Here is a 26,565-nt window from a genome sequence, read left to right as displayed (position 1 = left end):
GCAGCATCCAGTTGCAGTACGGGAGCAGACGCCTTCACTTTGGGGCGTTTTGATGCAGTTTGTTGTCGTATGTCGTGTCGGTCTCGAGAAGAGCGGTGCGGGGCTTGGGAGTTTGTGACCGGTGTTATTCATGAACACTGGTGTGGGGCGCTGATGCGTCTTTTTTTTATACTGCCACCACCCCGAACTTTGAAGATACACGGGCCCGTAGCAGTGTATTATGCTGAATCGCGAGCTCCTTCTCTGTTGACGTCGCTTTCCTGGTACCACTCGTGGATAGTGCAAGCGTTTAAACAGTGTGCACCGTCTCGCCTACATCCCCGGTGACGTACTCGACCTGTTGAAACTTATTGCTTCCGTCATTTTAGAGTACGCAAGGCAGTTATCTCGTTGTTCTGGTTTCGGTTATAAAAGCAAGGCAAAACGCTCGTAGTTCCCGCCCTCAGTACACGTTGGACATCTTCCACACTTTGACACCGGATAACTGAATGAACGAGGATTTACATTCACTTCCGAGGTTACTCTCGTCGCTTCTTCACCGTTGAGCAGCAGGATGAGCTGGCGACAAGCCGCGGATGACAGGCTGGAGCATCAACAGCTCAAGCGCACTCGGTGCCGATGCGGGCGACGCGGGTTTCTGTCAACCGGGAGGGTAGCACAAACCCTGACCATTCCAGCTCTTCGTCATGACACGGTGTTGCAGAGAGCAGGGTAAAATACGGCTACACGGATCACCGAAGCAAACGACTGCTATCTTAAATCTTGGCTTGTGATTGCGCCTTTGTAGTAGATCATCTTATTCGTTTTGCTGGAGAGACGCAAACGACGGGCGTAACAAAATCGCTTGCATATTCCGCGTATCTCACAAAAGCATTTACCCTGTCACCTTGCGAAAAGCGCGAAACACGGAGTCCGCACCGTCCTAAGCTTCCCGTTTTTTACCTGCTTTAGAGCAGTTTGTACCTGCTAGTAGATATGCCTACTGAAACTGAAACAGGGCAGTGCCAGAGAGAAAGAGACAAAGTTGAGAAAGCTTCCTCGCTCTCTAATTTCTCATCTCTCAAGTGATTGTACCATAATAAATGCACCAACGCGTCTTCCAAGATAAAGAAAGAGCACTACGTTCACAACATAAAAAATGGTCTCAGTACATGCATCTGTGGGCAGGCAGGAAACCTTGCCCTTATTTATTCACGCCGCATGATTGCCGCAACAAACTCGAGCGGTGTGCGTCGCTATGCAAACGCAGTCCAACACGAAGCATAAAAAACGGCAGATTTAAGACAACAATCCGGAGTCCATTATTCAATTAAAACAACGTAATTTTTTTGAAAACGCCCGCTGCTTCTTACTCACGGTATGTGTCGGGATACTTCCACAGTTCGAAACGGAACGAGGGAAGATTTACCTTTAAAAACGCTCGCTGCGTCCTCCCGGACCAGCTGGACCGGATCAGCTGACGACGACGGGACTGTACCCGTTGAACCTCCACCACCTAACAAACAATTTGCGCTCCGTGTTAAAAGCGTGGTTCAAACAGACCCGGAATACAAAGCACCGCACCACACACGACGAATGTTTCAGCTCTTTCTCGCATCGCCGGGTTGCACCAAACAGAACGAGATCGCCGAAGTCAACGCCGCGCTGTCGTGAACCTTGGCTTGTGGTTGCGAACTCGTGGACCCTGTGACTCCCTTCGCTTTCAAAGCACACACGACGATTACGAATGCTACTTTCCGTCTTCCAGGAACATCACAGGGGCACTTCTCCGGTCACGTCTTCACTATGTGCTCGCAAACTCCGAAGCTCTATGCGAAGCTTCTCGCGTCCCGTCAAAGCAAAACAGTAGCGGCGCCATGCGTACATGCCAGATTTTCTCCGGTCAAACAAAAACAACGAAAGCCAACCGGCGCTTGCTTCCAGCGTACATCGGCGCTGCGCTTGCGCCGTGGCCAGATCGCTTGCAGTTGAAGGTTGAAGCAAAAACGAAACCAACTGCAATGTCACGTGATCACATCGACACGCTTTTTATATTCATTTTAACTGTTTGGAACGTATAATCAGACCCACGACTTTATTTGTGGTGTCTAAGAAACTGTTATCAGGACCCCTAAACTAAATACAAACATGGGCGACATGAAGCGAGCCGCATTGCCATCGACCAGAAGATGGCGGCGAGCCCGGTAAGTGTTGGTTTCGCCAACGTCCTGCGACATGGCGCAATTGCTTTTGGTGCATATCTGTCTGCGAGACATGTTTCTTTCCGCGGCATTTGTCTCGACGGTCCTCTCTAAGTGTGTCCCCAAGCATTCCGGTGCTTCGATAGCCGGCAATGCCGCGGTCGTCGCCGGGGGCGATGCGTGTTTTCGAGGTCGGCTACACAGTTATGCGTGTATGACCGAACCAAAACACGTTTTTTACAACCTCGCATGATTTTTGAACGAATTATCCGTTACTCATCGTGTAAATTTGTGGTAATTTGTGTAAATGGCGTGTTTTTCACCCCAAATATTCGCCAAATACACGGGATTTGCTAACAGTGTATCTTAGGAAAAGTGGCGCCATTCATTGTTGTGGAAATGCTCGAAGCCCGTGCCGCGCGCCTCTTCTGGAAAATTCATGGCGTCTGAAATCTAGCTCAGTTACAGTGTACTAGAATACTTGGGTAGTGTTGGGACCGGAGGGGCTCGCCTGAAGCGCGTGGTATTGATAGCGACAGGTGTCGACACCGGCACGTTATCCAGAAGGTGTGCGAGTGCGCGGCTGCACGCGCAAAAATATGAATCTTTGCTGCCGCTTTAATGGAGTGCACATTGGATTTCTGATACAGCTACGACCTGCCAGCGGTAATACCGCGGCATCAATTACGCTGCGGCACGATCGTTAGCAACATGATGCTTCAATGTATTTGACGGTACAAGCTACATTACCCTTCCTTTACATAAAAACAATTCCGACTTTAAAGAAGCGGATTGTTTCATCGTAGAAGTAGCTGCGACTTTCGGTTTGTCGGATGGTGAGCGTTTTAAATAAAATGCCCATTTCCTCGGTCGAAAAGGCTGAACATTGGATATTTGAAAAGGATATCTAAAACTCGGAAGCCGATTCTTTTTGCTATCTTATTTTATGATAGAACGAAACGGCACACACTAAAGTCCATGATTTTTTTATGTTTTAATATTCCAAGTTAACTTCTCTGTCTTCTTTTCTTCCCGTCTTCCTTTTCTTGACCTCATTCAGCTCGCTTCACTTGTTACTCGTTCTTGTGTTCATTAACGCGGCGAACCACCCAAGCCACGGTCGCAGAGGGGTGATAATCTTTTATTTCTTCATGGCTGCCAGTACCATCCGAGGACCACCCGACGTTCGCTTGTAAGAAATGGCTTATGAGCCGTGACAATTTTTATCACGCGTTTTAACATTGAACTTAAGTACAAAAACTGAGACAACGTGGGCTGAACAAGTAATGCTTTGTAAGATTCAAAGGAGACAAGCAACTGTTTCACATAATTTTGAGCAGAATTAATGAGCACACGTAGATCAGGCAAGGAGAAAGTTGTAATAGTTTACAGCAGGACATTCAAATAGTGATTACAATGTGCAGCGCATCCATGGATATGGCGCCGACATGGCCGCCAGAAACTTACGTTTCGTCCTTCTTCAGGTGGTGTGGATGGTGGCTTCTTTTCACGACGTTGCGACGAACGTTGGTGTTGTCACAGATGGCATCGACTTCGATGAGCAAGTTTGCCCGACTTTCCTGCCTCCCTGGGACGACATCGGCCATGAACATCAAGTTTGCTCGGCTTCGGCTTTCCTGCCCCCCTGGGATAGCTGCCTGCCGCTGGATAAGACAGCGCTACCGTCACTTCTCGGCAATTGCATGAACTGGCAAGCGTGGGCACTTGGACACGGCATAAACCTACATAAGCACTGTCTCACATCGCCAATGTGGGATCTGGCGCCGACATGGCCGCCAGAAACTTACGTTTCATCCGGCTTCAGGTGGTGTGGATGGTGGCTTCTTTTCACGACGCTGCGACGGACGTTGGTGTTGTCACAGATGGCATTGACTTCGATGAACAAGTTCGCCCGACTTTCCTGCCTCCCTGGGACGACATCGGCCATGAACATCAAGTTTGCTCGGCTTTCCCGCCCCCCTCGGATAGCTGCCTGCCGCTGCATAAGACAGCGCTACCGTCACTTCTCGGCAATTGCATGGACTGGCAACCGTGGGAACTTGGACACGGCATAAACCTACATAAGCAGCTGCCTCACCTCGCCAATGTGGGATCTGGCGCCGACATGGCCGCCAGAAACTTGCGTTTCGTCCTTCTTCAGGTTGTGTGGATGGTGGCTTCTTTTCACGAAGCTGCGACGGACGTTGGTGTTGTCACAAATGGCACCGACTTCGATGAACAAGTTTGCCCGACTTTCCTGCCTCCCTGAGACGACATCGGCCATGAACATCAAGTTTGCTCGGCTTTCCCGCTCCCCTGGGATAGCTGCCTGCCGCTGGATAAGACAGCGCTACCGTCGCTTCTCGGCAATTGCATGGACTGGCAACCGTGGGCACTTCAACACGGCATAAACTAACATAAGCAGCTGCCTCACCTCGCCAATGTGGGATCTGGCGCCGACATGCCTGCCAGAAACTTACGTTTTGTCCTTCTTCAGGTTGGTTACTCTGATCTCTCCTTCAATGGCAGAGCGTTCAAAAAGTTGGCGTCAGAACCCACCTCGCCTGTATGCATGATTATGCGTCGGATGACTCTCTTTTTTTTACGCTGTACGCAACTTTTTCGAAACTTGCTGCTTCTTGCCGGTTATATAGAACGAAATCCTAGACCCTTCTCGGAGCAGCAAGAACAGCACATGTTTGAGGTTATTATGACAATACCAGTGATTCAGCGGAAAAAGTCGGAGATTCTTAACGAAATTTAACTTATCCGGTCTGAACAGCAGATTCTTGAAAAGAAAGTGACAGAGCTATCGAACAACATTAAGCAAGTTGAAGACAACGTTGCGTCTGTCCTTCCATTAAAAGCCGAAGTAGCTCGGATTGTAAACTATTCAGGTAAACTTTCTACAGCGTGTACAAATTTGCGGGATTACCAGGGTGACCTAGACAATAGGTCGCGAAGAAATAACCTAATCTTTTTTGATATCGTAGATAATCAAAATGAAACATGGGCGGAATCCGAGAGTGGATTACTCTTTTTTCACTGAAAACCTGCAAGTACCGATCGCATCCGAAGCTATCGAGAGAGCGCATAGATTAGGACGCTACACGGAAGCAAAGGATCGACCTCTGATAGTAAATTTTCTGTCATTCAAAAACAACCAACGTGTACTTACAGTCACCGCTAGACTAAAGGGCTCCCAGTTTGCAATCAGTGAAGACTATTCGAACAAGGTGCGCCTACAAAGGCAAAAACTCATCCAGTTCGCCCGTTAACATGGAGGAAATTACAAATAAAGTTTTAATAAGCTTAGAATGAATGGGCAACTTTTCATGTATAATAGCGAAACAGATGCCGTCACTAGACTAGACAGCTAGCAACCACTGAATACAGCAACCCAAAGCAGGGCGTCAGCTTGCAGGGACTTAGTATGTATTGTAGTTAACTGTCGAAGTCTAAAAAAATAAAAAGCCGCTTACAACTCCCTGTAACGCCGAATTAGAGCGCAGCTCTTGAGGAGGAGGAGGGAAGGGCACTGGGGGGGGGGTTAAACTAACCAGGGGGGGTCACGTTACCTTGGGGGTCACGTGACCCCCAATGCCGATGATGTCATCACTGACGTCACTGATGACGTCATCAGTGACGATGACGATGCGGGTACCGATGACGTCATTAGTGACGTCACTGATGACTTCACCAGTGATGATGACGATGACGATGCGAATGTCGGTGACGTCATCAGTGACGTCGCTGATGACGTCATCAGTGATGATGACGATGACGATGCGGATGCCGGTGACGACATCAGTGACGTCACTGATGACGTCATCAGTGATGATGACGATGACAATGCGGATGTCGGTGACGTCATCAGTGATGATGACGATGACGATGTGGATGCCGGTGACGTCATCAGTGATGATGACGATGACGATGTGGATGCCGGTGACGTCATCAGTGATGATGACGATGACGATGTGGATGCCGGTGACGTCATCAGTGATGATGACGATGACGATGCGGATGCCGGTGACGTCATCAGTGATGATGACGATGACGATGTGGATGCCGGTGACGTCATCAGTGATGATGACGATGTGGATGCCGGTGACGTCATCAGTGATGATGACGATGACGATGTGGATGCCGGTGACGTCATCAGTGACGATGACGTCATCGGGGGGTCACGCGACATCGGCGGGGGTCACGTGACCTCGAGGAGGGGGCCACGTGACCTCAGGGGAGTCACGTGACTTCGGGGGTCACGTGACCCCCCACGAGGTCACGTGACCTTGGTGGGGGGCTCGCGCGGTGCATTATGGGACATTTCCCATGATGCACCGCGCGGTTACGCCGACGCCGACGCCGACGCCGACGGCGACGCCGCTCAAGCCGGAAACGGGCCCCTAAGAGCTGCGCTCTAAAATAAAACTCTGGAATTCGCTTCACTTTTGGAAACAACACAGCTTCATACAGTTTTTGGAACTGAGTCTTGGCTGGGTAATACCATAGCAGATAGTGAAATGTTCCCCTCTAATTACACTACATATCGAGAAGACCGCAGCACACATGCTGGTGGTGTTTTTGTGCTTGTTCACACCAGTCTGAATAGTGTCCCTATTACTGTTGACAGTGAATCATGTGAAACTATTTGGTGTAAAGTCATGCTTGGTAATGGCTCCTCTGTGGCTATAGGCTCTATTTACAGGCCACCTGGCTCAAACTCTTGCCAACCCTCGTTTTAATTGAGCGGTATATTTTAAGTCTGGAAGCATCATACTCAGTCCCCTTGCCGGTGACTTTAACCTCCCGAATATGAACTGGGTCTCTTTCCAGCCAATCATTCAGACTACATCTGTCATTAATTCTGCTTTCCGTGAAATGGTCATTGCCCACTCCTTATCTCAGTTAGTTCAAACTCCGACAAGACTGGGTCCTAACAGCACTAATATGTTAGATTTGTTTTTTTTCCAATGACCCCAATCTTGTTTCCTCCGTCAATGGGATACCGGAAATAAGCGATCCTGATGTTGTCGTTACAAGAATGTCCTGTAATGCTATACAACGGTGCAGTGCACTACCAAGCAAGGTGTTTTTTTTATGAAAGAGGCGACTACGTAACGCTACCCCGTGAACTGGATTCATTTTTTCCTGAATTCCAATCGCATAGCTCAAACTTGGATATGAATTCTGCCTGGAATTCACTTAAAACAAAAATTTTGTCTTCGACACAGACATAGATTCCATCACGCATCATATCAGAAAAAAGAAGGAACGATAGGCCGTGGATGAATAGGGATATTCGAACTTTGATAAACCATAAGAATCGTTTGTTTAGTAGGTATTGTCGTTCACATGAACCTAGATTATATTAAAAAATGAAGGAGTTAGGCAAAATCATAACAAAAGAAATGCGTACGGCGCAAAATAAATATCTAGACACTCTACCCGCCAAACTGAGAAGAAATCCTAAAGAGGTCTGGAAATACGTCAAAAACAAGGAAGCTCCTAACATCACTATCCCCGACGTCATAGATGGTGTCAATTCCAAAACGAACCTAAAGAGCAAAGCTGAAACCTTTAATCTTTATTTTCAATCAGTTTTGACTCAGCCGGCCCACGCGGTAGATAGAATACCGACATCAAACGTCGTTACAGAAATGGATAACATGGACTTCCCGGAAAGTGGCATTGTGTCCTTATTGCAAAGGATCAAAGTAAGCAGTGCCCCAGGCCCAGATTGTATTTCCAACTTTATTTTGAAAAACTGTGCTGTTTCTATTTCCCCTTATCTAACCCTGTTGTTTAAAAAGTCTTTTGAACAGAGCGAACTTCCTCTTGACTGGAATAGCGCCAACGGGGTTCCAGTACATAAAAGTGGAGATAAAACCAGCACATGCAACTATAGGCCTATTTCTTTAACAAGTGTTTCTTGTAAAATGCTAGAGCACATCATTTACTCAATTTTAATCAATCATCTACAAAATAATGCATTATTTTCTCCTATGCAGCATGGTTTTAGAGCGGGATTTTCTTGCAATACGCAATTAGTAGAATTCACACATGACCTCTCTTTTTCAAATAACAATGGTTTCCAAGTCGGTTGTGTCTTTTTGGACTTTTGGAAGGCCTTTGACTCGATATCTCATACTTTGTTATTACAAAAGCTGGCAGCTGTAAACATTTCGGATTCATTTTTAACCTGGCTTGAGGGCAGTCTTGGGTAAGTTACTTTTAAAAAGTAATTCGTTACAGTTACAGTTACTTTCCGAAAAAAGTAGTGAAGTTACCGTTACAGTTACCGCAACAAAAGAATAACTCGTTACAGTTAGAGTTACTTTTAAAAAGTAACGACGTTACTTTTCAGTAACTTTTCTATAACATAAAAAATTGGAAAAAATAGAAAACGCCCGTCACCAAGTTTGATTGCATAAAATTAGATGGTACGCTCTGTACTTCATATTGTAACTTAGCAGAAGTTGCTTCTCAAAGTTAGGGCCCGTTCACACATGCAGCGGAGCGCTACAAGCATAGCGCTAACCTCGCGCTAAGCGCGTGCTGACGGCAGCGTTCACCAGCTTTGTATCGCACCGTCAAAACTGTTGCTCACGGCATACGATAAGTAGCTGATGGCACGTGAGGAGCGCTGCGTCAGCGCTTCGCTGCATGTGAGAACCGGCCTTAAAGGGGTACTCTACCGATTTTTTGAGCTACCTCAACTAACTATATTTTCTGACTCCCCGGCCTTTACTCTCTCCGGTATGCTATTTAGAATCGCGAAATTCATAATAGTTATTCCGAAATCGGCAAATGAAAATGATGCAAAAACCAACATTCAAATATACGCGCGCTTTTCAGGGCCGTGACGTCAGTGGCAGGCAGGCTTGCCAGTCGAGCAAGCAGCCAAAAAATAGAATATGCCAATCATTTGTTCCGTGCTGGAGCGCGGGTACTGCAGCGAGCTTCCCAAGCATTCATTTGACACTATGAAACTGCTTCGAATCAATTTAAAACAAAATCTACAGCCCAAAGAGTGAACCCCTGCCTTCCACTGACGTCACTTTTTCATTGTTGCCAGTAGAGACTTCGAGCTTGAAAAACACGGTGAGGACCAAAACTGTAAATTCAATAACTTCGCGAAAAAACAATATTTTGACCTAATATTTGGGATACTATTTTCGCGATGTTTGTTGGTTAGTTTAGCAAAATTTCAAGCAAATCGGAGACAATGAAAAAATCGGTGGAGTAGCCCTTTAAGTGTCTGAAAATTTCCACGCCAGAGTAGTGGCACAAATAAAAGTACGAAACACGCGCAGTGTGGAGTACTGGCGATAATCAAAATGCGAAGCATGCACAGTGCCCTCCGCGTGTATTGTTGTTTCACGGTTGATTCACCCGATTAAAAAGCGTTTTCACAGAAAAAAGAAAAAAACACAACATGGATAGTGGTTCAAGACACTAAGATGTAAGTGTTCAGTCACAAAGTAAAAGCGCGTGAGTAAAGATAACTGGATTTTTTTTCACGAAATCTACACGTGGCTATATTCAGGTCGTCACTCGCTAGAAAAGAACGTATTCACAAGTTTGTGCAAGGCCAACTTGACACTTGAAATGTCGGAATAGACGATTTGAAAAGTGCAAGGAAGATCTAAATTGTGCCCTCATTCAGTGATATATTATTCATAAAACACTGGAAAGTAACGACAAAAGTAACGTCGTTACTTTCATCGTTACCCCAGATAAAAGTAATAGAACTACAGTTACAAGTTACATTTTAAAAAAGTAACTCGTTACAGTAACAGGTTACCGAAAAAGTAACGAAATTACAGTAACGCGTTACTAGTAACGCGTTACTACCCAAGACTGCTTGAGGGTTATCTTGCTGGAAGGAAGCAATGCGTAGATATAGACGGTGTGAGCTCGTCAAATGTTAGTGTTTTATCAGGTGTTCCTTAAGGATCGGTGTTGGGCCCCCTTCTTTTTTTAGTGTTCATAAATGATCTTGCTGGTCATCTTTCTAGCCACGTCCGACTGTATGCTGATGATTGTTGTATATACCGTGATATGACGTGTGAGGATGACTCCCAGATACTGCAAGCCGATCTTGATTCTGTGATGTCATGGTGTCAAACATGGAATATGGCCTTGAATTTAAACGAACGTAACGTAATCAGATTTTCTAACAAAAGACAAACGCTGGCCACAGAATATTTCCTTGGTGTCACATGTTTAACGGTTGTACCTGAATATAAGTATCTTGGAGTTTTATTCTAGTAACTTGTCATGGAATGCTTATGTCGATTATTTGTCCTCTAAGGACAGCCGCACATTAAACTTTCTGAGACGCAATTTTAGTCAGGCACCTACTAACCTTACAAAAACATTGTACATATCGAATGTATGTCCCATTTTGGAATATGCGTGTGCCACATGGGGATTTGCATACCCGTCGCACTATTGAACAATTCAAACGTATTCATAAACGGGCAGCTCGGTTTGTCACCGGCAATTATGATTTCTGTATAAGATCATCTGAAATACGCCGCAACCTGGGATGGCCTCTTTTGGAAGACAGACAAAGGTACCTTAGGCTCACTTTATTTTTCAACATATTAACGGTAGGACCGGCATCGAGAAAGAACGTTATATTAAGGAGCGCAGTTATGTGTCGCCGCGTACAGATCATCACTTAAAAGTACGAGAATATAGATGCAGAATTAACGTTTTTAAGCACTCGTTTTTTCCACGAACAATACACGAATGGAACAATTTACCAACTGAGGTCATCTCTGCCGCTCCTTTCTCCTTTCCTACCGCCCTAAAAAACTTCCTGTTGGAATAATTTTTCACTTTGCTCTTTTAATATTGCCAGTCACTACACTTTGTTTTCATATGTTGTACAAAGTGTTGTATGTTGTATTTTTCTCCTAAGATGTCATATCCACTATTTCTGCATCGCAATAGTTCTTGTGTATCTCTATATGTATCGTTCGCCATTGTTTTGTATTGCCTTACTCCCCTACAATAATGCCCAGATTTGGGTGATGTAGGTATACGAATAAATAAATAAATGCAGCGCATTATCCTCTTGAGGGTAAACCATCTGAAACCTATACGCTCATAACAATATATTTAACCGACAGCTGCTTTCTGACAGCCAGGTAAGTCTCGCCTGAGCTGGGCATTCGAAGAGAAAGACCCATGGTTCCACAGGGGGCGTATCTGGTTCACGCAGACATACAAGGTGTTTTTGTTTTATAATTTACAGAACTTTACATACTTTACAAAAAAAAAAAAGGATATGGCAGATATGTGGATGCCGTCTTTCGTTATTTCTGTAGGGCTCGCTGGACAATGAACGGGTGAATAACCGTTGCAATGTTTAATCTTTAACCAAAATCGATTAGTTAACTCGTTTATTAACGGCTTAATTGGCCATGGTGCAATTGCAGTTTTAAAAGGAGCCATTATTAAAGGCACACATAATTTCGACAATTCGCAAAAAGGCAACGAGGTTCGCGAAATGTATCGTAAAAGTTTGCCTTTCTTCGCTTGATTCAGAAACTGAGTTATGAAAATAATACGTAGAATAGTGACTTAGTCATCTTGATGTGTTGCGCCGGCGAGTTCATCGAAGACACGCTGTCGAGTTAGTGACGAGGGGACAGAAACAACTGTGTCATTCTTCTACGCATCAATATCGGCACATCGTCATTCGCGCTTTCAGCGGGCGGTTAAAGGCAAAATTTCAGCGGTGAATGCCTCAGGAGAGAACGAGCGGGTTGGTAGAGATAATTAAGCTTGAGGAAGAAAACGAGAAGGCACGGACAAACAAAACAAAAATGAGCACCTTGTTGCTTTCGCTCAAAGCTCGTTGTTTGTTCGCGAACTTTCTAAATTGGGTTGGCCTTTAGTAATGGCTCCCTTCAAAGCAGCAATTGCAACATGGCCCATTAAACCGTTCATTAACCATTTGCCTACCGCAAAAATTAAAAAAAAAAGATTTGAAAATACCGATTTTTTTTTTTTTTTTTTTTTTGTGTGTGTGCCCTATACTTTGTTTCACCTTGTGTTGTACCGCAGGAAAGGCTACAAGCGCGAGCTCCTTGCTCTGGGGCACACCTCGGCGGCACAAGCTTTCGTGCACCAAAGGCTGCTGCTACGCTATGAGCTCGCGCTTCTAGCCTTCGCTGCGGTACAACATAAGGTGAAACGGTGTGTATAAGATCGGGGTACCGACACGTGCACCGCTGAAAGAAGAAAAGGAGGGTTGCCTGATTTTTTTCCGGATAACTCGACTACAGCACCGCCACGAACTGTCAATACACGCGCCGTCACGAGCTCCCGTTGCCGAGCCGCTCCGGTCCCAACACTAGCCAAGTATTCTAGTACACTGTAGCTCAGTGCTACAGTGTACTAGAATACTTGGCTAGTGTTGGGACCGGAGCGGCTCGAGCTCCCGTTGCCGAGCCGCTCCGGTCCCAACACTAGCCAAGTATTCTAGTACACTGTAGCTCAGTGCTACAGTGTACTAGAATACTTGGCTAGTGTTGGGACCGGAGCGGCTCGGCAACGGGAGCTCGTGACGGCGCGTGTATTGACAGTTCGTGGCGGCGCTGTAGTCGAGTTATCCGGAAAAAATCAGGCAACCCTCCTTTTTTTTTTTTTTTTTCTTTGAGCGGTGCACTTGTCGGTACCACGATTTTGTACACTCCGTTTCACCTTATGTTGTACCGCAGCGAAGGCTAGAAGCGCGAGCTCATAGCGATGCCAGCTGCCCTTAATGCACGTGAGCTTGTGCCGCCGAGATCTGTCCCAGAGCAAGGAGCTCGGGCTTGTAGCCTTCGCTGCGGTACAACACAAGGTGAAACAGAGTATTAGCGCCGAGATGTTTTGGTGGCGCCCTCTTATGATTTCCCTCCGTGACGTCACGACGGGGATTTGCCTCGCCGGTGCGACGTCAAGTTCGATGGTGTGTTTAAAAAGCACAGTAGAAGCTAGGAGCTATCCCATTCCGAAACTAACACCGTCAAAGTTGACAATCTGACAGCGCTCATATGCCCATGGTTTGGCCAATCGTGGAAAGCTGACCACAGCGACACTTTTGGCCGCGCACATCGCTAATAGGGCACATAAAAAAAATTGGTATTTCCCAATCTTTTTTTTTTTTTTTTAATGTTCGCGGTAGGCAAAGGGTTAATGAACGGTTTAATGAGCCATGTTGCAATTGCAGCTTTAAAGGCAGCCATTATTAAAGGCCAACACACCTTAGAAAGTTCGCAAAAAAAAAAAAAAAAAAACAGCTTTGAGCGAAGGCAACACAGCGCTTGTTTTTGTTGTGTTTGTCGGTCCCTTCTCGCTTTCTTCCTCAAGCTTAATTATCTATACCAACCCGCTCGTTCTGTACTGAGATATTCATCGCTAAAAGTTTGCCTTCCTTCGCTTAATTAAAAAACCGCGCGCTGACAGCGCGAATGAGGTTGTGCTGATGTTGATGCGTTGAAGAATGACACCGTTGTTTCTATCCCCTCGTCACTAACTCGACAGCGTGTCTTTGGTAAACTCGCCGGCCACACATCAAGAAGACTAAGCCACTATTCTACGTATTATTTTCATAACGCGGTTTCTGAATGAAGCGAAGAAAGGCAAACTTTTACGATATATTTCGCGAACCTCGTTGCCGTTTTGCGAATTGTCGAAATTATGTTTGCATTTAATAATGACTCCTTTTAAAACTGCAATTGCACGGTGGCCAATTAAGCCGTTATCGAACAAGTTAAATAACCGATTTTGGTTAATTCTTAAACATTCCAACGGTTTTTCACTCGTTTATTCTCTACCGAGCCCTACAGACATAACGAAAGACGGCATTCACATATCTGCCACATCTTTTTTTTTAAATATGTAAAGTTCTGTGAAGAATAAAACATAAACACCCTGTATGTCTGTGTGAACCAGATGCGCCCCTTGTGAAACCATGGGTCTTCGAATACCCAGCTCAGGCGAGACTTACCTGGTTGTAAGAAAGCAGATGTAGGTTAAATCTATTGTTATGAGCGTGTAGGTTGTGGGTGATTTCAGATAAGATCGACCAAAGGATGGCTAGTCGACATTTTCAAATCAACTGATGTTTTTATATGTTATTGTCTAGTGTCTGGTATGAACGAATCCAAACTTAGTTTTGACTAGAAAAAATACTTGGGGACAGGAAAAATCGTAATGCATGAAGTGGTGGACAGTTGCATTAACGCGCACTGATGGAGGGGGCCCGTTTGAGAGTGAATAACTGAAGCGATAACATTAGCAGAACTTTAATACGTTTTAGGCGCAAACTATGGGTATAGCTTGCTTATAATATAAAGTAATCATATTTATTTAAAATTTATTTATTTTTCTAAAAATTGACAAACATGCCTGCTCGAACGACAAATGGCAAAATTTGGAAATCTGTATCTCATGAAATAATTTAATCATTATGATATAATTTGCAGATATTATTCTACTAATATATAGCTAATATTTAAAAAAATAAGTAAGGTATCTGTGTGATACAATAATTAGAATATATTTAGTCAAACATGGAAAAAAAATCAAACAAAGAAAAATTCCGATGCGAATAAAAAAAGAACACCACCCTCGATTTTTTTTTAAATTTAGGCAACCTGTTTTACTCTATTTCGGCATTCATTTCCATTAAAAACATGTTGCATCATTTCATTGAGAAAGAAGATACAACTCCCCAAAGTAGGGTCCTTTTTCAAAGCCTACACTTAGCAGTGTTTTATACAAGAACTGACTCGGAGTTCCAGTTTCATGAAACCAACACACATCTTTTATATATTTTATTCAGATGAGGCCAATGATAACTAAAGAAATCGTTCACACACTTAAATTAAGGAGAAAGTACTGTGTACAAAGAGGGATCATATTACGGACTAGTGATCCGAGAAAAGATCATGCAGCCATCGGCCACTAGGAACTTTGTTTACTTTATTCTCCTGCGACACTAAATGCTATTCCCTCTTTCGCTCTACCTTCATCTCTCTCTCTCTCTCTTTCTCATATATATCCCTGATATATATCCAGAACAAAAACATGTTCAAGCATTCCCTTTCTGCGTGGTAGTGTTCTGTGGCTAGCAAAATTCATTTCCTCGCTAAGCTCACGATTATGGCAAAATAGTTGCCGGAAACCGCAGACGACACTTGTCGCTAGTTCTGGCAAAACGGCCGATACAATCTTTTTTTTGCATTTCCCCGCTCGATGTCAAGGACAAGGGGGTTCGCTTCAACCAGCAAAACATGGCCGCCGACGCCTGTTTACTGAGCAGTCATGCCTGTCGCCATCTCACTCGCTGGCGTCACGGGCGATAATATCAGGCACAAAGGAGCACACCAACCGGCAGCATTATCCCCAAATACTCGAGCCTCGCGTAAATACATAGAGTGTAAACGCTGTCGCCATGTTATCGTATTAAGACCGCCCCCCCCTCCCCCAACGGGGGACTGCAGTACGCGACGGCGTACTAACACAACGGCGACGATATCGACATCGCGGGCTCCGAATTTTCCCATAGTTCTACTCCACGGGCATTTCTCGAAACGCTTGATATTGTGTACGCCCGCCTGGAAGGATTTCAGGCGCGTAGTTAAGATAAGGCGGTTCTCCGCGGCAAAAGAAAGCAATTTCACAAAAGCTTAAAAGCGGCGGTGACGCGTGTGCGGTGAACGCTTGTAGTTTTGGTGTAGACAGGGTGTGTGTGTTCTCGTTGTTGACACCAGCCGGCGATAAGGCACTGCAGGCGGTAGCTCAGTACAGCAAGGGCTAATCCGAGTGACCATCAACGTAGCCCCACCGCCAACCCTTCGCGAAGCGGTCGCCGACATGGCTCAGGCTGTGTCATGAACCACGTGGTAGAAGCTCGGGTGCTTTCATATCAGCGCGTGGAGGGACGACAGTGCGATTCCGGAAAGTCTTTTTCGAAGGCCGCTGACCACAATTTTTTGTCTGGAGACTTTCCCTCTTTCTTCCTTTGACGTGGATCAAGCTTTGCCGACAGCCTCAGTTGTGACCTCTCTTTTTAAATGTACGTTTGCAGTGAGTGAGCTCCTCAGCCTCGGACTTGTCACTTGTGCACCCAGTAGTTCTTTCACTTGTCAATTATATGCCATCAGTTGGGGTTTAATTTCTATTATTTATATATACATTATGAAGACGTCCTGGAGCTCCGAACGAGTGTTTTGTGCAGATTACTTTTGCAAACACAAAAAGACTATACCAAAGCAGCGGAATTTTCGAAGTGTTGGCGAGTTGGACCTAAACTCGTTGAAGCAAATTCTTCCGCCTGACTGTTCCACCAAAGTGAGTGCGACGGACTGCCTGTGCTACCATTGCTTCATGCACATCACTAAGGAGATCTCGATGCGAAGCTCAGAGCAGTGCCCTGACATATTTGTGCCAGCTGAAGAAGCAATTGAAGATCTAAATCGCAGCATACTACCTACAGATGTGTCGCCGCTGAGACAACCAAGCGTCGTAAGAAGTCGGGACAGGCCTGCCTATGTCAAGAGAAAGCAGACAGAACTGGAGCAGGTTGCTGTCAAGAATATACGCTCAAGGCTACGTATTGCGTACGACAGGGACGCACCATCGGGGTCGTCCGAACCAACATGCTCCACATGCACTGAGTGGGTGGACAACTTTCGGCAGGCCTTTGAACCGCCACCTCTCTCCGGGAATGTTGTCAACTGCTTACACTCCTGCCGTCAACACTGACGAAGAATGAGGTCAAAAGATGATTCCACAGGCCTCAATGTACCTCATGAGTAAATCCCGAAAACTGAAGGAAAAGCATGGCGTGTGGTATGAGCCGGATCCTTACACGAGGTGCAAGGTGAGCCCTGAGAACCTGTCTGCTGCCCTAAAGTACTTCACGAAAGACGAGCTACAATGTTCGCGCCAAAGTCCCAACCAGAAGGACGTCATCTCTGTCATGCTCAACGGAGAGAAAACGTTCGTGCCAAAGCGCTTCATGACACCCCTTACAGAAATGTCATATATGACCCAGATATATTTGATATAGGGCCGTATATGGGCATATAAGTAGACATATACTGTCATATATTGCCATACAAGGGCTGAAATCAGGGCAGATATGGTAAGGTGACACCATATATGACGACATATATTGCCAGATAAAGCCATATATGGTGCCAGTGGCTGCCATATATAACAGTATAGGATGCCTGATACTCCTGTATATGGCACTATATGGTGCCAGTCAACATGTAGATGCAGGTAGCACTCCGCGTCGGCCGGTATCGGGACTACGCCGGCCCGCCCATGGTAACAGGATGGCAGCACCCGGCAATGGGCACCGGGGAGCAACCGGCCCCGGCCGGCGTCGGGGTTTCGTCGTGCTCACTGGCCAGTCCAGCCGTAGAACTGGCCGGCATCGGGTGTTTGCTGTCTTTGCTGAGTAGTCTTTCCATGGAGGTTCCAGTAACTGGCCGGCATCGGTATTTTGCTGTTTTCGATGGGCAGTATTTACATGGAAGTTCAGTGACTGGCCGGCATCGGCGCTTTGCTGTTCGCAGGCTGGCGAGCCCCGGGAACTTCCATTTACTAACCGGCATCGTTCTATTTTTTTTTTTGCCTTTTTTTAGAGAACTATGCAGTCACATCATTGAGATTCTGACGAACTGCGGCGATTCATATGTAGCGAGTGGAAATGTTTGCGTTGATCAGTCTTTCGTAAATGACTGCAGACGCTGGCGTATTTGAAAAGGCTGACGTGTTTTATCGCGAAAACGTGAAAAAAACAACAAAAAAACAATGCCGTGAGGAATATTTCCAGTCCAGGATTTGAGAACCTGACCCCTTACGCCACGAAAATTAAATTTTACAACGCCGAACGATACTTTTTTCAGGAAGTTAGTTTAATTTGATGTACTATACTTAATGTCTGGCGTTATACGCACGTGTTTGGCTCTGATAAAAAAATAAAAACGGTTATAGCGGAGCCTCGAATGAAAAAAGAAAAAAGACTTGGCATGATTGAGCACGCGCTTTGAGCTACAAAAACAATAATAAACATTACTTTCCAGAAACTAGAAAAGTAAGAGATGTGTTTATTGTTTATGACGCTACGAGAGGTGCATAAATCTCATGAGAGATGATTCTATTGGTGATTTTAATCTAGTGTGAAAATATGCTATTTCAGGCAGGAATCGACTGTTTTCTGTGGTAGTTACGATCATCTAGAGAAATATTTTAAATGTTGACATAGCCAAACGATATCTGTTTCTTTAATAGCTTATGTTATACGACGTACCGTACCAGAGGAACGCGAATATAAAAACTTTTTTTCTTTACTCAAAAAAGCGAGAAACACCAATGGATGTACACACTGCTGGGTTTGTGAATGACACTACGAAAAATAAATGTCACAATGCCGAACGATAGCATTTCTGAAAGCTAGTTTAATTATCCGCGCTGTACTTGAATTTCAGAAATAAAAAAGTGTTTAGGCCTATACAATAAGTAAAACTGCGGAGCGCAACCTGTATAAGTAAGACCTGGCGGCACGCGAGGGATAGCGCTGATCTACCAGGACAAAATTAAATACTACTTTCCACAAGTCAGAAAATTAAGAGATGTGCTTATGAGCTATGAGCTCAACTAAATTACTGCCTTAAAATGGCGGTATTTTTGTTTCAATAGTGGGTGAAGATGACCGCTTCCGTGACAAACTTTGGCTTCATCACTGCGGCAGTTTTACCACTTACATTTTCCCATTTTGCTCTAAATGTACCCATTCTTATTAATTTTATTTCTTCGTTGAAAGGACTTGCGCTGTTTGCCTACTACACTGACCCACCTATTAGCACGGAGGGAGCGAATCATCCCGGCAAAAAAGAGGGCCAGGGTTTCTGAATTGCATCAATTCAAATGTGGGCTCGCACTTTTTATTTTCACCTTCTGCGTGATTGTTACCCTGAAGAACGGTGCCGACGACAGCATAAACATAGAAAATATTTAAACTGATAAAAACTAATACACGAAGTGAGAAAACTTTTAAAATAATAAAAACGAATTAAAAAAGGTGAGAGAAAAATATTTAAAATAATAAAAAGTAATACAAAAAGATGAGAAAAATATTTAAAATAAAAACTAATACAAAGAGGTGAGAAAAAATATTTAAAATAATACGAAATAATATGAAATAATACAAAAATACAAAATAAAACAAAATAAAACAAAATAATACAAAATAATACAGAATAAAACAAAATAAAACAAAATAAAACAAAATAAAGCAGAAAGGTGATAAAAAAATTAAGAAATAAAAACGAATACAAGAAAGTGAAAAAAATATTTAAAGGAATCAAAACGAATACAAAAAAGTAAAAAAAAAAAAACATTCAAAATAAAAAAAAAAAAGTGTAAGAAAGCAAACACCGCTACCGCGATTCGAACCAGCGACCACAAGCTAAACAGACCAGAACGTTAACACATTACGCTACCGCCGCCCGGACGTCCTTTGCTCTTTTGTTAGAAGGTTAAATGGCGGCTAAATTGTTGTTCACGGTTTCACCATTGCAGGCTTAGTTTCGTATTTATTATTTTGCAACATGTTCAGGACTTATTCATAATATTGTAGCGAAATTTATGTGCGCAATAATTTATTATTGGTGTGTATTTAATGAGTTTTATAATGCGGTTTGCTAATCGTTTTATTTCAAACATATTGAAGATACGAATACAATCTTATCGAAGCAACGGCCTATGTTTCGCACGTTTTGCCGGCCATGTCAGGCTCACGCAGCTGTAGCCTTGGCCATTGAAACGCGCTCGAGGAGCAAGGGAGCGAGGAGGAAGAAAAGAGGAGAGAGAAGAAGAGATGGTGCGCCACGGTAGAAGGTGGACGGAAGGAAAGAGTTTTGTAGGGGCCAACTTAATATATGCACCACGCCTGCTGCTAGGGGCGCGAGTAGTCGGAGGAATGCAGAGTATGGGCGGATAGACTTATACAGCTGGCTCCTTTGAAGGATGGATGGATGGATGAATACGGCTGAGCCCTTTGGATCGGGCGGTAGCTTACGCCACCTAGCCATTTTGTTTTACCATTTAAGCTTAGAATATTTAAATGTGAAATCTATATTCACTCCGCAGTGCAGAGAAAGTGAGGCTATGAAACCCCCTTGCCATCAGTGGATAAGAAAATACCTAGTTTTGTCTCGATTTCTGCCACCATTCACTTAATCTTTGCTTGGTAATCTCTACAGTCTTGAAATCCACTCTCCCTTCGCTGTCTCTAAAACCCAATGACTTTATTAAATCTATGTTGTCTTCGGTAGGCATAGGGTGAAGCCCTTTACAGTAGAGTATCAAGTGTTCAGCCGTCTCGTCCTCCTCTCCACAAGCAGGGCACACTGTATCAATTTCCTGGTACTTCACTCTGTATGTTCTGGTTCGCAGAACACCCGTTCTTGCCTCAAACAGCAATGAGCTTCCCCTAGAATTGTCATAAATGCTTTCTTTGGCAATAACTCTTTTGTTTAATCTATAGCTTTCCAGAGCCGTCTTTGTCTGCATTCCCTCTAGCCACCAATCTCTTTCTGTGGCCTTAACTTTCTTCTTAACTGAGACTTGCTCTTCCGTATCTTCGTTATAGCCCAAAAACTTTCCTCTTAATTTCCTAGTGCGCTGTCTCCACTTTGTGTCTACACTCCTCATGTATAAATAGCTGAAAACCTTTCGTGCCCATTGCTCCCCGTTCATTTGCCTCAACCTATCCTCAAATTCTACCTTGCTCACCGCTTCCCTGCTCTCAAATGATGCCCATCCCATGTCTCCTTGTACTCCCTGGTTTGGCGTTTTGCAATGTGCCCCCAAAGCCAGTCTACCTACTCCGCGCTGTTTTATTTCTAGTCTCGCATGCACTTCGGATTTCATGCATAGCACTGCGTTTCCAAAAGTCAAGCCAGGCACCATGACCCCTTTCCAAATCTCTCTCACCACCTCATACCTGTTGTAATTCCAAAGTGCTCTATTTTTCATTACAGCTGCATTTCTGTTGCCCTTACCTATTATATACTTTTCATGGTCTCTGAGATATTCTGCACCATCACATATCCATACTACGAGATACTTGTATTTACTAGCTCTGTCAACTGTAATATTCTGTATCTTCAGCCTCTCAACTTCATCCTCGTTAAAAATCATGACTGCCGATTTTTCGCTACTGAATTCTAAACCTAATTCCTCTCCTTCCCTACCACAGATGCTCATTAATTCCTGCAACTCTGTCCTGTTGTTAGCCATTAGTACAATATCATCCGCATACATCAATCCCGGTAAGGATTGCTGAATTTTTTGGCCTAGCTTACTGTAAGAAAGGTTGAACCCAAGCCCACTCTTCTCTAGTCTATCCTCCAATCCTCTCAGATACAACATAAACAGCAAAGGCGATAACGGGCACCCCTGCCTAAGGCCTCGTCTTATCTCTATTTTCCCTGTCGCCTTTCCTTCCCATGTTATAATCACCTTGTTATCTTTGTAAATGTTCCTTAATAGTGCTGTTAGTCCTTCATCTAGGTTTAAGTTCTCCATTATGTCCCACAGGTTTCTTTGGTTCACATTGTCATAGGCACCCTTGATATCCAGAAATGCCAGCCAGAGCTGTCTGTTTTCTTTTTGCGCTATTTCTATACACTGTGTTAGAGAAAATAAATTGTCCTCCAACCTTCTTTGTTTTCGAAACCCGTTCTGTAATTCGCCCAGTATGCCCTCGCAATCTACCCATTCCTCCAGTCTGTTCTTTATAATCTGCATTACCAACCTGTAAATAACCGGTGTCACGGTTATAGGACGATAATTCCTAATATCAGACTTATCTCCCTTTCCCTTATATATCATACTCATCCTACTAAGCCTCCATTCATTTGGAATATTTCCTTTTGTTATCATGGTACTCACTACCTCCCTTAGTTTTGCCTTAGATTTAGGACCCAAATTCTTCACCAGCTTGATAGGGATACCGTCTGTGCCTGTCGACGTGCCACTAGGGACTCTTCGTTCCGCCTTTTCCCATTCTCTTTGTCCAAAATCCGCGATGTCACAAACTGGACTGCTACTTCCTTCGGTTCTCCTATCTTCCACATGTAACCGTTCCCGAAATTTCTCCTCCATCACTGCTCCTATATATTGTATCGCATCATCTCCCTCTAATTGATCTCCCTGATGCGAGAGTATGAACCTCTGTCTAGCTTGCGTTGTTTCACCGAGTGAGTTCAAGTGCTCCCAAAACTTCTTGGCAGCGTTTCTATCTTTCTTACTTACATTACTCATCCATTCCTCACCCTTTCTCTGAATTTTCGCATTGATCAAACTGGATGCCTCTCGGCGACAGGTTATAAAATTGTCCCATTTTCTTTTTACTTCCGTCTCGGACTCCCCACTACGCTTGGAATACCTGTGTTCTCTAGTGGCTTCCTGACGTTTTTGTATCGCTTGCTTCACTTCTTTGTCCCACCAGCTTTTTGGTCTATGTCCTTGCTTCCCCTTTCATTTACTCTTAACTTTGTCTAGTTCTAGAGCAAAAAGCCTAGTTAGGCTCTCATAGGTCCAATCTGTATGCCGTTGCCCTGAAACTGCTGCCTCTATTCTTTCAACAGCTATTTCCAACTCTTTGTCGCTGCAGAAAGTTTGCTTTGAATTATGTTGTCTAGTTTCAGCATTTACTTCTCTGGCCAAATTCAGCTTAATACGTTTGTGATCACTACCAAGACTTTTGGAACCTTCTTCATCTATTTTCATTACTTGTAACTTACCATATATTTTGCGTGACATGAGTACGTAATCTATAGTTGAATGCAGATTGCCAGTTTCCCAAGTTATGTGCCCGTCACACTTCTGACTGGTATTACATAAAACTAAGTCATGTTTTTCCACCAGTTCTAGTAATATGCTTCCAGTTGAGTCCGTATACCCATCCATACCCTCAATATGGGCATTCACGTCTCCCATAATAATTATTTCGGAGCCTTCCCCTAGTTCACTAATGTCTCTTGATATGCAATCAATCATTTTTCTGTTTTCCTCTTTAGCACCTGTCCCTGTCCATAAGTAAACCACTCCAAGGACTGTTGCTTCCCCAGCGACTTTTCCTTTCAGCCACAAATGTTCGGCGCACTCCTTTCTGATCCTTTGAAAGTTCATATTCTTCTTAATAAATGCTCCAATTCCACCTCCCTTCCTCGTTCCCTCCATTCTGTTGCATTCTTCCCACACATAGTCAGGGTTGCAAGGTGGCTGCTCCCTGTCTCTGAGATGTGTTTCGACAAACCCATACACCATTAAATCCTCCTTTCTTAATTGCTCCTCTACCTCTTCCCATTTTAACCTATTTCTACCACCCTGCATGTTAATATATCCAATGTCCGATTGTGCTCTTTTTTTATACCTGTTCTTACGTTTTCTCCTCTTTTTAACCCTGGGTGCCTCTCCTGACTTCGTTGGTTTTCAATTACTTCAGTGCCCCCAGGGCCCTCGATCCCCCCAAAAAAGCAGTCACCGTGCGGCCCTTCCTATCCCCCACCCTGTAACCCGTGGCCTCAGTGTAGTGAATGCCATCTGCAAAAGGGCGGGAGCCAGCCTCGTACACCTCTCTGTTTACTTCCATTACGTCGTACCGAAGCTGTCGACTCATACCCTTAATTACTCCGTTGGCTTCGACAACCCTCCTCTCCGTTAACCCGGACTGCCCCCGAACTTCTGGAATGGTGCACACAACCACATGCACATTCTCAGACACGTCCCTCAGCTTACGTATTCCCACGTTTAGCTGCTTTCCGAGGTTCTGGCTCCTACCCTTCAGCACATCATTAAGCCCCGCGTGAACTATTACTAGGTTCCTTCCCTCCCGGTCATCCCACACCCCCTCACGTGCTGCGGTCATAGCATCCACCATACACTTCCCTGGCTGGACCTCTACGGTTACCCTCTGGTCTCCCTTCACCCTGTTATGTACACCCCTCCTAACCCGTGCTACGTTAGAGCTCCCCACTACCAGTACCCTAGATCCCCCTGGTGCCTGCGCGCCTTTGTCCTGCGACTTATCTCCTGTCACCTGACTGCCCGAGGCCTGCTGCTCGAAGGCGCCATTGAGCTGAGGTTCAATCAGCTCTCCAGCGTCGTCGAGCCCGCCTGCCAACAGGCCGGACTCCCGACCACCAGGGACCCCAGCCTGCAGACTGGTGGTTCGTCCCGCTAGAACTGACACTTCCTCCTTTCTTCCCTCGCTACTCTCACTCGCTCGAATTACCCCTTCCAGGCGCTCTACCCTACTGTCACACTCCCTCTTACGCTCCTCTAAACCCGCCTTCTATACTTCCCCCAGCTCTTCCGCCTGCCTCTCGAGGCCGACCCGCTGCTCCCTCTCATGATTAAGCTGCCTAGTCAGCTCCTCTACCTGGGCCTCGAGACCCACCCGCTTCTCTCCTTCTGCCTTAAGCTGGGCCTCAATCTCCCGAACTCTACCCTCCCATTCCCCAGTTACCTGCTGAAGCTTCACACAAAGCCGACACTCGAAACTCACCTCCGCCGCCACCTCCAGGCTCCCGAAACCCGTCTCCTCCAGGTAACACCACCTCCCACACCCCTCGCGCTGCACCAACTCGTCCCCCCCCTTGTCATGCCGACCCAAATCTAGACCCATGTCTAGACCGGGAACAAACCGTCCCTTCCCGCCAAAAATTCAAACAGAGCCTACTTTGCGAAACTAACGTTAACTGCTGCTGTTCAAACCTAATACTGCTACCGCATAGTCACTTCCAATCAACTCTCAAGAAAAGAGAGAGAAAAGAAGAAAAACTGGCACTTAGCTTCGGATGCTCGAGGAGAACCAGGAAACACGTCCGCTCACCGCAACTCAGTACTAGAGGCGTTTAGACGCGCCACCTGGTGGCCAGTGTTTTGTGGCGAACGAGTGGTCCTGGCGGTTTGCGGCGCCTTTGCGCTCGACCGCTTCCCTTTCTCCACTTTTTTTTGGTATCCCAATCTATATATATATATATATATATATATATATATATATATATATATATATATATATATAGATATATATATATATATATGCAATTCTTTTTTGTGCATAAAAAAACAGAAGCAGGTTTTTTTCACGTGTATTTCATTTTTTTTATTTTTTCGTAAACATCGAAACACAGAAATTATTACACTGATTTATATAGGACAATATTCCACCCTTTCAAATAAATCTTAAAAAAAACATGAAGAGGTTAATAAGGCGGTGCATTTGTTTGCAAATGTTAAAACTGCAAACTTGATTAAAAGTTACATACAAGGACGACACTTTTTGCTAACCAAAAATGAGCTTTCTTTTTTTTTTTTTGCTGCCGTTGAAAAAAAGGACCATTCTACTCAAACATGTCTTATCAAAGAAAAAAAAAAACGCCAAGGAAGAAAAGCTCAAATCAGTCTTATCCCAAGCTCTAGTCCTGCTCAGCCAAATGCCAAAAGTATAAACGGTAAAGTTAAGGCACGGCGTTGTTTTTTAAGCACTTCTTGTTTATAAATGCGTCCGCCGCAAAATGAGCTAAACAGAGATAGCGCTGTTTTATTCTCTTGTGATCTTTTAGCAGATTGGTGTACGATGCCCACCTCTCGTGCCTTAAGTTAATATTAATAACGTATACTAAGAATTTATGTTCACCAGAGTTCGCAGTAGCAAAGTGAAAAACGTCCGAACTGAAACCATACCTGTGATCTGTTGCGAACAGCATCAGAGAAACATTTGGCGTCTTATTAGAATTGCCGCACCATCTCGCAGAGCAGTACTTTCCAGGCAAGATTCACACTTCGTCTGTGATCAGACGCGACACCGCGACTTTCTTCACACAAACCAAAACTAGCCGACCGACACTGCCGTCACCGTAAAACCAGTCGCATCCGAACCTGACGAGTCAGTGACCGTTGCTCCCTGCCGAGCCGTCGGGTTTTGCTGTCACCGCCGTCACCGTACAAAAAGCTCAACACCGGCGAGTCCAGCGCATCCAAAACCGACGAAACAATGACCGTTCCTCCCTGCCGACCCGTCTTTGCCGTCACCGTACAACCAGCAGCGCTCCTTCGAGTCCGGCGCATTCAAAACTGACGAGACAATGACCGTTGCTCCCCACGCGACAACAAAACGCCACAGCGCCACCGACGCCACGGCGTTTGTAGGGGTGTTGTTCCCATAATCATACGCACGACGGTGCTGGCCTCTACGGTATTTCTCCGAACGCCGGGAGCTGCGTTCGCCTGGCCGTGTGCGTTTGAATGCCTGTGTTCACGGCCGGCTAACGGTCCAATTACCCGA

Source organism: Ixodes scapularis, unplaced genomic scaffold, assembly GCF_016920785.2.
Source record: "Ixodes scapularis isolate PalLabHiFi unplaced genomic scaffold, ASM1692078v2 PGA_scaffold6__148_contigs__length_123643588, whole genome shotgun sequence".
Classification (NCBI taxonomy): Eukaryota; Metazoa; Arthropoda; class Arachnida; order Ixodida; family Ixodidae; genus Ixodes; species Ixodes scapularis.
This window is presented reverse-complemented; position numbering follows the sequence as displayed.